This window comes from Nothobranchius furzeri, chromosome 7 (genome assembly GCF_043380555.1).
Source record: "Nothobranchius furzeri strain GRZ-AD chromosome 7, NfurGRZ-RIMD1, whole genome shotgun sequence".
NCBI classification, from domain to species: domain Eukaryota; kingdom Metazoa; phylum Chordata; class Actinopteri; order Cyprinodontiformes; family Nothobranchiidae; genus Nothobranchius; species Nothobranchius furzeri.
The window spans coordinates 22,277,904-22,292,339 of NC_091747.1; positions in this window are offsets into that span (position 1 = coordinate 22,277,904).

Genomic DNA, 14,436 nt, shown 5'->3' on the forward strand with positions numbered 1-14,436 from the left:
GTTGTAAGTGATCTAAACGTTTCAGGATGATAGCACTTTCCTAAGGGGTTCAAACCATGTTCCAAACGTCACCGGATCTGGTGTCAATTTAAAGAAGTAGTCCAGTTACACCTTTGTGGGCTTATAACTTGGCTTCTGAATGTCCTAGAGAGATCAGGTTTGTTTTAGTGTACTCCAATCAACAGCCCCTACAACCCCAAAAAGGAATGGAGTCATTAGCACTTATGGTTTGTAAATGGCACCCAGAATTATGTTGCACGAAGCACAATTTCACATCATACTGGGTCCATTTGTGTGAAAACAAGGTCCAATCAGGCTGAAACGTTACATGAAAGTAGAATCTATTGAGTTGTAAGTGATCTGAACGTTTCATGATGATCGCACATTCCTATAGGGGGTCAAACAATGTCCCAAAGGTCACCGGGCCTGGTGTCACTTTAAAGAAGTAGTCCAGTTACACCTTTGTGGGCTTATAACTTGGCTTCTGAATATCCTAGAGAGGTCAGTTTTGTTTTAGAGTACTCCAATCAACAGCCCCCATTACCCCAAAAAGGAATGGAGTCATTAGCACTTATGGTTTTTAAATTGCACCCTGAATTATGTTGCACGAAGCACAATTTCACATCATTCTGTGTCCATTTGTGTGAAAACAAGGTCCAATCAGGCTGAAACGTTACAAGAAGGTAGAATCTATTGAGTTGTAAGTGATCTGAACGTTTCATGATGATTGCACATTCCTATAGGGGGTCAAACAATGTCCCAAAGGTCACTGGGCCTGGTGTCACTTTAAAGAAGCAGTCCAGTTACACCTTTGTGGGCTTATAACTTGGCTTCTGAATGTCCTAGAGAGGTCAGGTTTGTTTTAGTGTACTCCAATCAACAGCCCCTACAACCACAAAAAGGAATGTAGTCATTAGCACTTATGATTTGTAAATGGCGCACACAATTATAATGCACGAAGCACAATTTCACATCATTCTGGGTCCATTTGTGTGAAAACAAGGTCCAATCAGGCTGAAACGTTACAAGAAGGTAGAATCTATTGAGTTGTAAGTGATCTAAACGTTTCATGATGATAGCACTTTCCTAAGGGGTTCAAACCATGTTCCAAACGTCACCGGATCTGGTGTCAATTTAAAGAAGTAGTCCAGTTACACCTTTGTGGACTTATAACTTGGCTTCTGAATGTCCTAGAGAGATCAGGTTTGTTTTAGTGTACTCCAATCAACAGCCCCTACAACCCCAAAAAGGAATGGAGTCATTAGCACTTATGGTTTGTAAATGGCACCCAGAATTATGTTGCACGAAGCACAATTTCACATCATACTGGGTCCATTTGTGTGAAAACAAGGTCCAATCAGGCTGAAACGTTACATGAAAGTAGAATCTATTGAGTTGTAAGTGATCTGAACGTTTCATGATGATCGCACATTCCTATAGGGGGTCAAACAATGTCCCAAAGGTCACCGGGCCTGGTGTCACGTTAAAGAAGTAGTCCAGTTACACCATTTTTGGCTTATAACTTGGCTTCTGAATATCCTAGAGAGGTCAGGTTTGTTTTAGAGTACTCCAATTAACAGCCCCCATTATCCCAAAAAGGAATGGAGTCATTAGCACTTATGGTTTTTAAATGGCACTCAGAATTATGTTGTACGAAGCACAATTTCACATCATTCTGGGTCCATTTGTGTGAAAACAAGGTCCAATCAGGCTGAAACGTTACAGGAAGGTAGAATCTATTGAGTTGTAAGTGATCTGAACGTTTCATGATGATCGCACATTCCTATAGGGGGTCAAACCATGTCCCAAAGGTCACCGGGCCTGGTGTCACTTTAAAGAAGTAGTCCAGTTACACCTTTGTGGGCTTATAACTTGTTTTCTGAATATCCTAGAGAGGTCAGGTTTGTTTTAGAATACTCCAATTAACAGCCCCCATTACCCCAAAAAGGAATGGAGTCATTAGCACTTATGGTTTTTAAATAGCACCCTGAATTATGTTGCACGAAGCACAATTTCACATCATTCTGGGTCCATTTGTGTGAAAACAAGGTCCAATAAGGCTGAAACGTTACAGGAAGGTAGAATCTATTAAGTTGTAAGTGATCTGAACGTTTCATGATGATTGCACATTCCTATAGGGGGTCAAACCATGTCCCAAAGGTCACCGGGCCTGGTGTCACTTTAAAGAAGTAGTCCAGTTACACCTTTGTGGGCTTATAACTTGGCTTCTGAATGTCCTAGAGAGGTCAAGTTTGTTTTAGTGTACTCCAATAAACAGCCCCTACAACCACAAAAAGGAATGGAGTCATTAGCACTTATGATTTGTAAATGGCACACACAATTATAATGCACAAAGCACAATTTCACATCATTCTGTGTCCATTTGTGTGAAAACAAGGTCCAATCAGGCTGAAACGTTACAAGAAGGTAGAATCTATTGAGTTGTAAGTGATCTGAACGTTTCATGATGATTGCACATTCCTATAGGGGGTCAAACCATGTCCCAAAGGTCACTGGGCCTGGTGTCACTTTAAAGAAGCAGTCCAGTTACACCTTTGTGGGCTTATAACTTGGCTTCTGAATGTCCTAGAGAGGTCAGGTTTGTTTTAGTGTACTCCAATCAACAGCCCCTACAACCACAAGAAGGAATGGAGTCATTAGCACTTATGGTTTGTAAATGGCACCCTGAATTATGTTGCACGAAACACAATTTCACATCATTCTGGGTTCATTTGTGTGAAAACAAGGTCCAATCAGGCTGAAGCATTACAAGAAGGTAGAATCTATTGAGTTGTAAGTGATCTGAACATTTCATGATTATAGCACTTTCCTAAGGGGGTCAGACCATCTCCCAAAGGTCACCGGATCTGGTGTCAATTTAAAGAAGTAGTCCAGTTACACATTTGTGGGCTTACAACTTGATTTCTGAATGTCCTAGAGAGATCAGGTTTGTTTCAGAGTATTCCAATCAACAGCCCCTACAACCACAAAAAGGAATGGAGTCATTAGCACTTATGGTTTGTAAATGGCACCCAGAATTATGTTGCACGAAGCACAATTTCACATCATTCTGGGTTCATTTGTGTGAAAACAAGGTCCAATCAGGCTGAAACGTTACAAGAAGGTAGAATCTATTGAGTTGTAAGTGATCTGAACGTTTCATGATGATAGCACTTTCCTAAGGGGGTCAAACCATGTCCCAAAGGTCACCGGATCTGGTGTCAATTTAAAGAAGTAGTCCAGTTACACATATGTGGGCTTATAACTTGGCTTCTGAATGTCCTAGAGAGATCAGGTTTGTTTTAGTGTACTCCAATCAACAGCCCCTACAACCACAAAAAGGAATGGAGTCATTAGCACTTATGGTTTGTAAATGGCACCCAGAATTATGTTGCACGAAGCACAATTTCACATCATTCTGGGTCCATTTGTGTGAAAACAAGGTCCAATCAGGCTGAAACGTTACAAGAAGGTAGAATCTATTGAGTTGTAAGTGATCTAAACGTTTCATGATGATAGCACTTTCCTAAGGGGGTCAAACCATGTTCCAAAGGTCACCGGATCTGGTGTCAATTTAAAGAAGTAGTCCAGTTACACATTTGTGGGCATATAACTTGGCTTCTGAATGTCCTAGAGAGATCAGGTTTGTTTTAGTGTACTCCAATCAACAGCCCCTACAACCACAAAAAGGAATGGAGTCATTAGCACTTATGGTTTGTAAATGGCACCCAGAATTATGTTGCACGAAGCACAATTTCACATCATTCTGGGTCCATTTGTGTGAAAACAAGGTCCAATCAGGCTGAAACGTTACATGAAAGTAGAATCTATTGAGTTGTAAGTGATCTGAACGTTTCATGATGATCGCCCATTCCTAGAGGGGGACAAACAATGTCCCAAAGGTCACCGGGCCTGGTGTCACTTTAAAGAAGTAGTCCAGTTACACCTTTGTGGGCTTATAACTTGGCTTCTGAATATCCTAGAGAGGTCAGGTTTGTTTTAGAGTACTCCAATTAACAGCCCCCATTACCCCAAAAAGGAATGGAGTCATTAGCACTTATGGTTTTTAAATGGCACTCAGAATTATGTTGCACGAAGCACAATTTCACATCATTCTGGGTCCATTTGTGTGAAAACAAGGTCCAATCAGGCTGAAACGTTACAGGAAGGTAGAATCTATTGAGTTGTAAGTGATCTGAACATTTCATGATGATCGCACATTCCTATAGGGGGTCAAACCATGTCCCAAAGGTCACCGGGCCTGGTGTCACTTTAAAGAAGTAGTCCAGTTACACCTTTGTGGGCTTATAACTTGGCTTCTGAATATCCTAGAGAGGTCAGTTTTGTTTTAGAGTACTCCAATCAACAGCCCCCATTACCCCAAAAAGGAATGGAGTCATTAGCACTTATGGTTTTTAAATTGCACCCTGAATTATGTTGCACGAAGCACAATTTCACATCATTCTGGGTCCATTTGTGTGAAAACAAGGTCCAATAAGGCTGAAACGTTACAGGAAGGTAGAATCTATTAAGTTGTAAGTTATCTGAACGTTTCATGATGATTGCACATTCCTATAGGGGGTCAAACCATGTTCCAAAGGTCACCGGGCCTGGTGTCACTTTAAAGAAGTAGTCCAGTTACACCTTTGTGGGCTTATAACTTGGCTTCTGAATGTCCTAGAGAGGTCAGGTTTGTTTTAGTGTACTCCAATCAACAGCTCCTACAACCACAAAAAGGAATGTAGTCATTAGCACTTATGATTTGTAAATGGCGCACACAATTATAATGCACGAAGCACAATTTCACATCATTCTGGGTCCATTTGTGTGAAAACAAGGTCCAATCAGGCTGAAACGTTACATGAAGGTAGAATCTATTGAGTTGTAAGTGATCTGAACGTTTCATCATGATTGCACATTCCTGTAGGGGGTCAAACCATGTCCCAAAGGTCACCGGGCCTGGTGTCACTTTAAAGAAGCAGTCCAGTTACACCTTTGTGGGCTTATAACTTGGCTTCTGAATGTCCTAGAGAGGTCAGGTTTGTTTTAGTGTACTCCAATCAACAGCCCCTACAACCACAAAAAGGAATGGAGTCATTAGCACTTATGGTTTGTAAATGGCACCCAGAAATATGTTGCACGAAGCACAATTTCACATCATTCTGGGTTCATTTGTGTGAAAACAAGGTCCAATCAGGCTGAAAGGTTACAAGAAGGTAGAATCTATTGAGTTGTAATTGATCTGAACGTTTCATGATGATAGCACTTTCCTAAGGGGGTCAAACCATGTCCCAAAGGTCACCGGATCTGGTGTCAATTTAAAGAAGTAGTCCAGTTACACATTTGTGGGCTTATAACTTGGCTTCTGAATGTCCTAGAGAGATCAGGTTTGTTTTAGTGTACTCCAATCAACAGCCCCTACAACCACAAAAAGGAATGGAGTCCTTAGCACTTATGGTTTGTAAATGGCACCCAGAATTATGTTGCACGAAGCACAATTTCACATCATTCTGGGTCCATTTGAATGAAAAAAAGGTCCAATCAGGCTGAAACGTTACAAGAAGGTAGAATCTATTGAGTTGTAAGTGATCTAAACGTTTCATGATGATAGCAATTTCCTAAGGGGTTCAAACCATGTTCCAAAAGTCACCGGATCTGGTGTCAATTTAAAGAAGTAGTCCAGTTACACATTTTTGGGCTTATAACTTGGCTTCTGAATGTCCTAGAGAGATCAGGTTTGTTTTAGTGTACTCCAATCAACAGCCCCTACAACCCCAAAAAGGAATGGAGTCATTAGCACTTATGGTTTTTAAATGGCACTCAGAATTATGTTGCACGAAGCACAATTTCACATCATTCTGGGTCCATTTGTGTGAAAACAAGGTCCAATCAGGCTGAAACTTTACAGGAAGGTAGAATCTATTGAGTTGTAAGTGATCTGAACAGTTCATGATGATCGCACATTCCTATAGGGGGTCAAACCATGTCCCAAAGGTCACCGGGCCTGGTGTCACTTTAAAGAAGTAGTCCAGTTACACCTTTGTGGGCTTATAACTTGGCTTCTGAATATCCTAGAGAGGTCAGTTTTGTTTTAGAGTACTCCAATCAACAGCCCCCATTACCCCAAAAAGGAATGGAGTCATTAGCACTTATGGTTTTTAAATGGCACTCAGAATTATGTTGCACGAAGCACAATTTCACATCATTCTGGGTCCATTTGTGTGAAAACAAGGTCCAATCAGGCTGAAACGTTACAGGAAGGTAGAATCTATTGAGTTGTAAGTGATCTGAACATTTCATGATGATCGCACATTCCTATAGGGGGTCAAACCATGTCCCAAAGGTCACCGGGCCTGGTGTCACTTTAAAGAAGTAGTCCAGTTACACCTTTGTGGGCTTATAACTTGGCTTCTGAATATCCTAGAGAGGTCAGTTTTTTTTAGAGTACTCCAATCAACAGCCCCCATTACCCCAAAAAGGAATGGAGTCATTAGCACTTATGGTTTTTAAATTGCACCCTGAATTATGTTGCACGAAGCACAATTTCACATCATTCTGGGTCCATTTGTGTGAAAACAAGGTCCAATAAGGCTGAAACGTTACAGGAAGGTAGAATCTATTAAGTTGTAAGTTATCTGAACGTTTCATGATGATTGCACATTCCTATAGGGGGTCAATCCATGTCCCAAAGGTCACCGGGCCTGGTGTCACTTTAAAGAAGTAGTCCAGTTACACCTTTGTGGGCTTATAACTTGGCTTCTGAATATCCTAGAGAGGTCAGTTTTGTTTTAGAGTACTCCAATCAACAGCCCCCATTACCCCAAAAAGGAATGGAGTCATTAGCACTTATGGTTTTTAAATTGCACCCTGAATTATGTTGCACGAAGCACAATTTCACATCATTCTGGGTCCATTTGTGTGAAAACAAGGCCCAATAAGGCTGAAACGTTACAGGAAGGTAGAATCTATTAAGTTGTAAGTTATCTGAACGTTTCATGATGATTGCACATTCCTATAGGGGGTCAAACCATGTCCCAAAGGTCACCGGGCCTGGTGTCACTTTAAAGAAGTAGTCCAGTTACACCTTTGTGGGCTTATAACTTGGCTTCTGAATGTCCTAGAGAGGTCAGGTTTGTTTTAGTGTACTCCAATCAACAGCTCCTACAACCACAAAAAGGAATGTAGTCATTAGCACTTATGATTTGTAAATGGCGCACACAATTATAATGCACGAAGCACAATTTCACATCATTCTGGGTCCATTTGTGTGAAAACAAGGTCCAATCAGGCTGAAACGTTACATGAAGGTAGAATCTATTGAGTTGTAAGTGATCTGAACGTTTCATCATGATTGCACATTCCTATAGGGGGTCAAACCATGTCCCAAAGGTCACCGGGCCAGGTGTCACTTTAAAGAAGCAGTCCAGTTACACCTTTGTGGGCTTATAACTTGGCTTCTGAATGTCCTAGAGAGGTCAGGTTTGTTTTAGTGTACTCCAATCAACAGCCCCTACAGCCACAAAAAGGAATGGAGTCATTAGCACTTATGGTTTGTAAATGGCACCCAGAATTATGTTGCACGAAGCACAATTTCACATCATTCTGGGTTCATTTGTGTGAAAACAAGGTCCAATCAGGCTGAAACATTACAAGAAGGTATAATCTATTGAGTTGTAAGTGATCTGAACGTTTCATGATGATAGCACTTTCCTAAGGGGGTCAAACCATGTCCCAAAGGTCACCGGATCTGGTGTCAATTTAAAGAAGTAGTCCAGTTACACATTTGTGGGCTTACAACTTGATTTCTGAATGTCCTAGAGAGATCAGGTTTGTTTCAGAGTATTCCAATCAACAGCCCCTACAACCACAAAAAGGAATGGAGTCATTAGCACTTATGGTTTGTAAATGGCACCCAGAATTATGTTGCACGAAGCACAATTTCACATCATTCTGGGTTCATTTGTGTGAAAACAAGGTCCAATCAGGCTGAAACGTTACAAGAAGGTAGAATCTATTGAGTTGTAAGTGATCTGAACGTTTCATGATGATAGCACTTTCCTAAGGGGGTCAAACCATGTCCCAAAGGTCACCGGATCTGGTGTCAATTTAAAGAAGTAGTCCAGTTACACATTTGTGGGCTTATAACTTGGCTTCTGAATGTCCTAGAGAGATCAGGTTTGTTTTAGTGTACTCCAATCAACAGCCCCTACAACCACAAAAAGGAATGGAGTCATTAGCACTTATGGTTTGTAAATGGCACCCAGAATTATGTTGCACGAAGCACAATTTCACATCATTCTGGGTCCATTTGTGTGAAAACAAGGTCCAATCAGGCTGAAACGTTACAAGAAGGTAGAATCTATTGAGTTGTAAGTGATCTAAACGTTTCATGATGATAGCACTTTCTTAAGGGGTTCAAACCATGTCCCAAAGGTCACCGGATCTGGTGTCAATTTAAAGACGTAGTCCAGTTACACATTTTTGGGCTTATAACTTGGCTTCTGAATGTCCTAGAGAGATCAGGTTTGTTTTAGTGTACTCCAATCAACAGCCCCTACAACCCCAAAAAGGAACGGAGTCATTAGCACTTATGGTTTGTAAATGGCACCCAGAATTATGTTGCACGAAGCACAATTTCACATCATTCTGGGTCCATTTGTGTGAAAACAAGGTCCAATCAGGCTGAAACGTTACATGAAAGTAGAATCTATTGAGTTGTAAGTGATCTGAACGTTTCATGATGATCGCACATTCCTATAGGGGGTCAAACAATGTCCCAAAGGTCACCGGGCCTGGTGTCACTTTAAAGAAGTAATCCAGTTACACCTTTGTGGGCTTATAACTTGGCTTCTGAATATCCTAGAGAGGTCAGTTTTGTTTTAGAGTACTCCAATCAACAGCCCCCATTACCCCAAAAAGGAATGGAGTCATTAGCACTTATGGTTTTTAAATTGCACCCTGAATTATGTTGCACGAAGCACAATTTCACATCATTCTGGGTCCATTTGTGTGAAAACAAGGTCCAATAAGGCTGAAACGTTACAGGAAGGTAGAATCTATTAAGTTGTAAGTTATCTGAACGTTTCATGATGATTGCACATTCCTATAGGGGGTCAAACCATGTTCCAAATGTCACCGGATCTGGTGTCAATTTAAAGAAGTAGTCCAGTTACACCTTTGTGGGCTTATAACTTGGCTTCTGAATGTCCTAGAGAGCTCAGGTTTGTTTTAGTGTACTCCAATCAACAGCCCCTACAACCCCAAAAAGGAATGGAGTCATTAGCACTTATGGTTTTTAAATGGCACCCAGAATTATGTTGCACGAAGCACAATTTCACATCATACTGGGTCCATTTGTGTGAAAACAAGGTCCAATCAGGCTGAAACGTTACATGAAAGTAGAATCTATTGAGTTGTAAGTGATCTGAACGTTTCATGATGATCGCACATTCCTATAGGGGGTCAAACAATGTCCCAAAGGTCACCGGGCCTGGTGTCACGTTAAAGAAGTAGTCCAGGTACACCATTTTTGGCTTATAACTTGGCTTCTGAATATCCTAGAGAGGTCAGGTTTGTTTTAGAGTACTCCAATTAACAGCCCCCATTATCCCAAAAAGGAATGGAGTCATTAGCACTTATGGTTTTTAAATGGCACTCAGAATTATGTTGTACGAAGCACAATTTCACATCATTCTGGGTCCATTTGTGTGAAAACAAGGTCCAATCAGGCTGAAACGTTACAGGAAGGTAGAATCTATTGAGTTGTAAGTGATCTGAACATTTCATGATGATCGCACATTCCTATAGGGGGTCAAACCATGTCCCAAAGGTCACCGGGCCTGGTGTCACTTTAAAGAAGTAGTCCAGTTACACCTTTGTGGGCTTATAACTTGGCTTCTGAATATCCTAGAGAGGTCAGTTTTGTTTTAGAATACTCCAATTAACAGCCCCCATTACCCCAAAAAGGAATGGAGTCATTAGCACTTATGGTTTTTAAATAGCACCCTGAATTATGTTGCACGAAGCACAATTTCACATCATTCTGGGTCCATTTGTGTGAAAACAAGGTCCAATAAGGCTGAAACGTTACAGGAAGGTAGAATCTATTAAGTTGTAAGTGATCTGAACGTTTCATGATGATTGCACATTCCTATAGGGGGTCAAACCATGTCCCAAAGGTCACCGGGCCTGGTGTCACTTTAAAGAAGTAGTCCAGTTACACCTTTGTGGGCTTATAACTTGGCTTCTGAATGTCCTAGAGAGGTCAAGTTTGTTTTAGTGTACTCCAATAAACAGCCCCTACAACCACAAAAAGGAATGGAGTCATTAGCACTTATGATTTGTAAATGGCACACACAATTATAATGCACAAAGCACAATTTCACATCATTCTGTGTCCATTTGTGTGAAAACAAGGTCCAATCAGGCTGAAACGTTACAAGAAGGTAGAATCTATTGAGTTGTAAGTGATCTGAACGTTTCATGATGATTGCACATTCCTATAGGGGGTCACACCATGTCCCAAAGGTCACTGGGCCTGGTGTCACTTTAAAGAAGCAGTCCAGTTACACCTTTGTGGGCTTATAACTTGGCTTCTGAATGTCCTAGAGAGGTCAGGTTTGTTTTAGTGTACTCCAATCAACAGCCCCTACAACCACAAAAAGGAATGGAGTCATTAGCACTTATGGTTTGTAAATGGCACCCTGAATTATGTTGCACGAAATACAATTTCACATCATTCTGGGTTCATTTGTGTGAAAACAAGGTCCAATCAGGCTGAAACATTACAAGAAGGTAGAATCTATTGAGTTGTAAGTGATCTGAACATTTCATGATTATAGCACTTTCCTAAGGGGGTCAGACCATCTCCCAAAGGTCACCGGATCTGGTGTCAATTTAAAGAAGTAGTCCTGTTACACATTTTTGGGCTTACAACTTGATTTCTGAATGTCCTAGAGAGATCAGGTTTGTTTCAGAGTATTCCAATCAACAGCCCCTACAACCACAAAAAGGAATGGAGTCATTAGCACTTATGGTTTGTAAATGGCACCCAGAATTATGTTGCACGAAGCACAATTTCACATCATTCTGGGTTCATTTGTGTGAAAACAAGGTCCAATCAGGCTGAAACGTTACAAGAAGGTAGAATCTATTGAGTTGTAAGTGATCTGAACGTTTCATGATGATAGCACTTTCCTAAGGGGGTCAAACCATGTCCCAAAGGTCACCGGATCTGGTGTCAATTTAAAGAAGTAGTCCAGTTACACATATGTGGGCTTATAACTTGGCTTCTGAATGTCCTAGAGAGATCAGGTTTTTTTTAGTGTACTCCAATCAACAGCCCCTACAACCACAAAAAGGAATGGAGTCATTAGCACTTATGGTTTGTAAATGGCACCCAGAATTATGTTGCACGAAGCACAATTTCACATCATTCTGGGTCCATTTGTGTGAAAACAAGGTCCAATCAGGCTGAAACGTTACAAGAAGGTAGAATCTATTGAGTTGTAAGTGATCTAAACGTTTCATGATGATAGCACTTTCCTAAGGGGGTCAAACCATGTTCCAAAGGTCACCGGATCTGGTGTCAATTTAAAGAAGTAGTCCAGTTACACATTTGTGGGCTTATAACTTGGCTTCTGAATGTCCTAGAGAGGTCAGGTTTGTTTTAGTGTACTCCAATCAACAGCTCCTACAACCACAAAAAGGAATGTAGTCATTAGCACTTATGGTTTTTAAATGGCACTCAGAATTATGTTGCACGAAGCACAATTTCACATCATTCTGGGTCCATTTGTGTGAAAACAAGGTCCAATCAGGCTGAAACGTTACAAGAAGGTAGAATCTATTGAGTTGTAAGTGATCTGAACGTTTCATGATGATTGCACATTCCTATAGGGGGTCACACCATGTCCCAAAGGTCACTGGGCCTGGTGTCACTTTAAAGAAGCAGTCCAGTTACACCTTTGTGGGCTTATAACTTGGCTTCTGAATGTCCTAGAGAGGTCAGGTTTGTTTTAGTGTACTCCAATCAACAGCCCCTACAACCACAAAAAGGAATGGAGTCATTAGCACTTATGGTTTGTAAATGGCACCCTGAATTATGTTGCACGAAATACAATTTCACATCATTCTGGGTTCATTTGTGTGAAAACAAGGTCCAATCAGGCTGAAACATTACAAGAAGGTAGAATCTATTGAGTTGTAAGTGATCTGAACATTTCATGATTATAGCACTTTCCTAAGGGGGTCAGACCATCTCCCAAAGGTCACCGGATCTGGTGTCAATTTAAAGAAGTAGTCCTGTTACACATTTTTGGGCTTACAACTTGATTTCTGAATGTCCTAGAGAGATCAGGTTTGTTTCAGAGTATTCCAATCAACAGCCCCTACAACCACAAAAAGGAATGGAGTCATTAGCACTTATGGTTTGTAAATGGCACCCAGAATTATGTTGCACGAAGCACAATTTCACATCATTCTGGGTTCATTTGTGTGAAAACAAGGTCCAATCAGGCTGAAACGTTACAAGAAGGTAGAATCTATTGAGTTGTAAGTGATCTGAACGTTTCATGATGATAGCACTTTCCTAAGGGGGTCAAACCATGTCCCAAAGGTCACCGGATCTGGTGTCAATTTAAAGAAGTAGTCCAGTTACACATATGTGGGCTTATAACTTGGCTTCTGAATGTCCTAGAGAGATCAGGTTTTTTTTAGTGTACTCCAATCAACAGCCCCTACAACCACAAAAAGGAATGGAGTCATTAGCACTTATGGTTTGTAAATGGCACCCAGAATTATGTTGCACGAAGCACAATTTCACATCATTCTGGGTCCATTTGTGTGAAAACAAGGTCCAATCAGGCTGAAACGTTACAAGAAGGTAGAATCTATTGAGTTGTAAGTGATCTAAACGTTTCATGATGATAGCACTTTCCTAAGGGGGTCAAACCATGTTCCAAAGGTCACCGGATCTGGTGTCAATTTAAAGAAGTAGTCCAGTTACACATTTGTGGGCTTATAACTTGGCTTCTGAATGTCCTAGAGAGGTCAGGTTTGTTTTAGTGTACTCCAATCAACAGCTCCTACAACCACAAAAAGGAATGTAGTCATTAGCACTTATGGTTTTTAAATGGCACTCAGAATTATGTTGCACGAAGCACAATTTCACATCATTCTGGGTCCATTTGTGTGAAAACAAGGTCCAATCAGGCTGAAACGTTACAAGAAGGTAGAATCTATTGAGTTGTAAGTGATCTGAACGTTTCATGATGATAGCACTTTCCTAAGGGGGTCAAACCATGTCCCAAAGGTCACCGGATCTGGTGTCAATTTAAAGAAGTAGTCCAGTTACACATATGTGGGCTTATAACTTGGCTTCTGAATGTCCTAGAGAGATCAGGTTTTTTTTAGTGTACTCCAATCAACAGCCCCTACAACCACAAAAAGGAATGGAGTCATTAGCACTTATGGTTTGTAAATGGCACCCAGAATTATGTTGCACGAAGCACAATTTCACATCATTCTGGGTCCATTTGTGTGAAAACAAGGTCCAATCAGGCTGAAACGTTACAAGAAGGTAGAATCTATTGAGTTGTAAGTGATCTAAACGTTTCATGATGATAGCACTTTCCTAAGGGGGTCAAACCATGTTCCAAAGGTCACCGGATCTGGTGTCAATTTAAAGAAGTAGTCCAGTTACACATTTGTGGGCTTATAACTTGGCTTCTGAATGTCCTAGAGAGGTCAGGTTTGTTTTAGTGTACTCCAATCAACAGCTCCTACAACCACAAAAAGGAATGTAGTCATTAGCACTTATGGTTTTTAAATGGCACTCAGAATTATGTTGCACGAAGCACAATTTCACATCATTCTGGGTCCATTTGTGTGAAAACAAGGTCCAATCAGGCTGAAACGTTACAGGAAGGTAGAATCTATTGAGTTGTAAGTGATCTGAACATTTCATGATGATCGCACATTACTATAGGGGGTCAAACCATGTCCCAAAGGTCACCGGGCCTGGTGTCACTTTAAAGAAGTAGTCCAGTTACACCTTTGTGGGCTTATAACTTGGCTTCTGAATATCCTAGAGAGGTCAGTTTTGTTTTAGAGTACTCCAATCAACAGCCCCCATTACCCCAAAAAGGAATGGAGTCATTAGCACTTATGGTTTTTAAATTGCACCCTGAATTATGTTGCACGAAGCACAATTTCACATCATTCTGGGTCCATTTGTGTGAAAACAAGGTCCAATAAGGCTGAAACGTTACAGGAAGGTAGAATCTATTAAGTTGTAAGTTATCTGAACGTTTCATGATGATTGCACATTCCTATAGGGGGTCAAACCATGTCCCAAAGGTCACCGGGCCTGGTGTCACTTTAAAGAAGTAGTCCAGTTACACCTTTGTGGGCTTATAACTTGGCTTCTGAATGTCC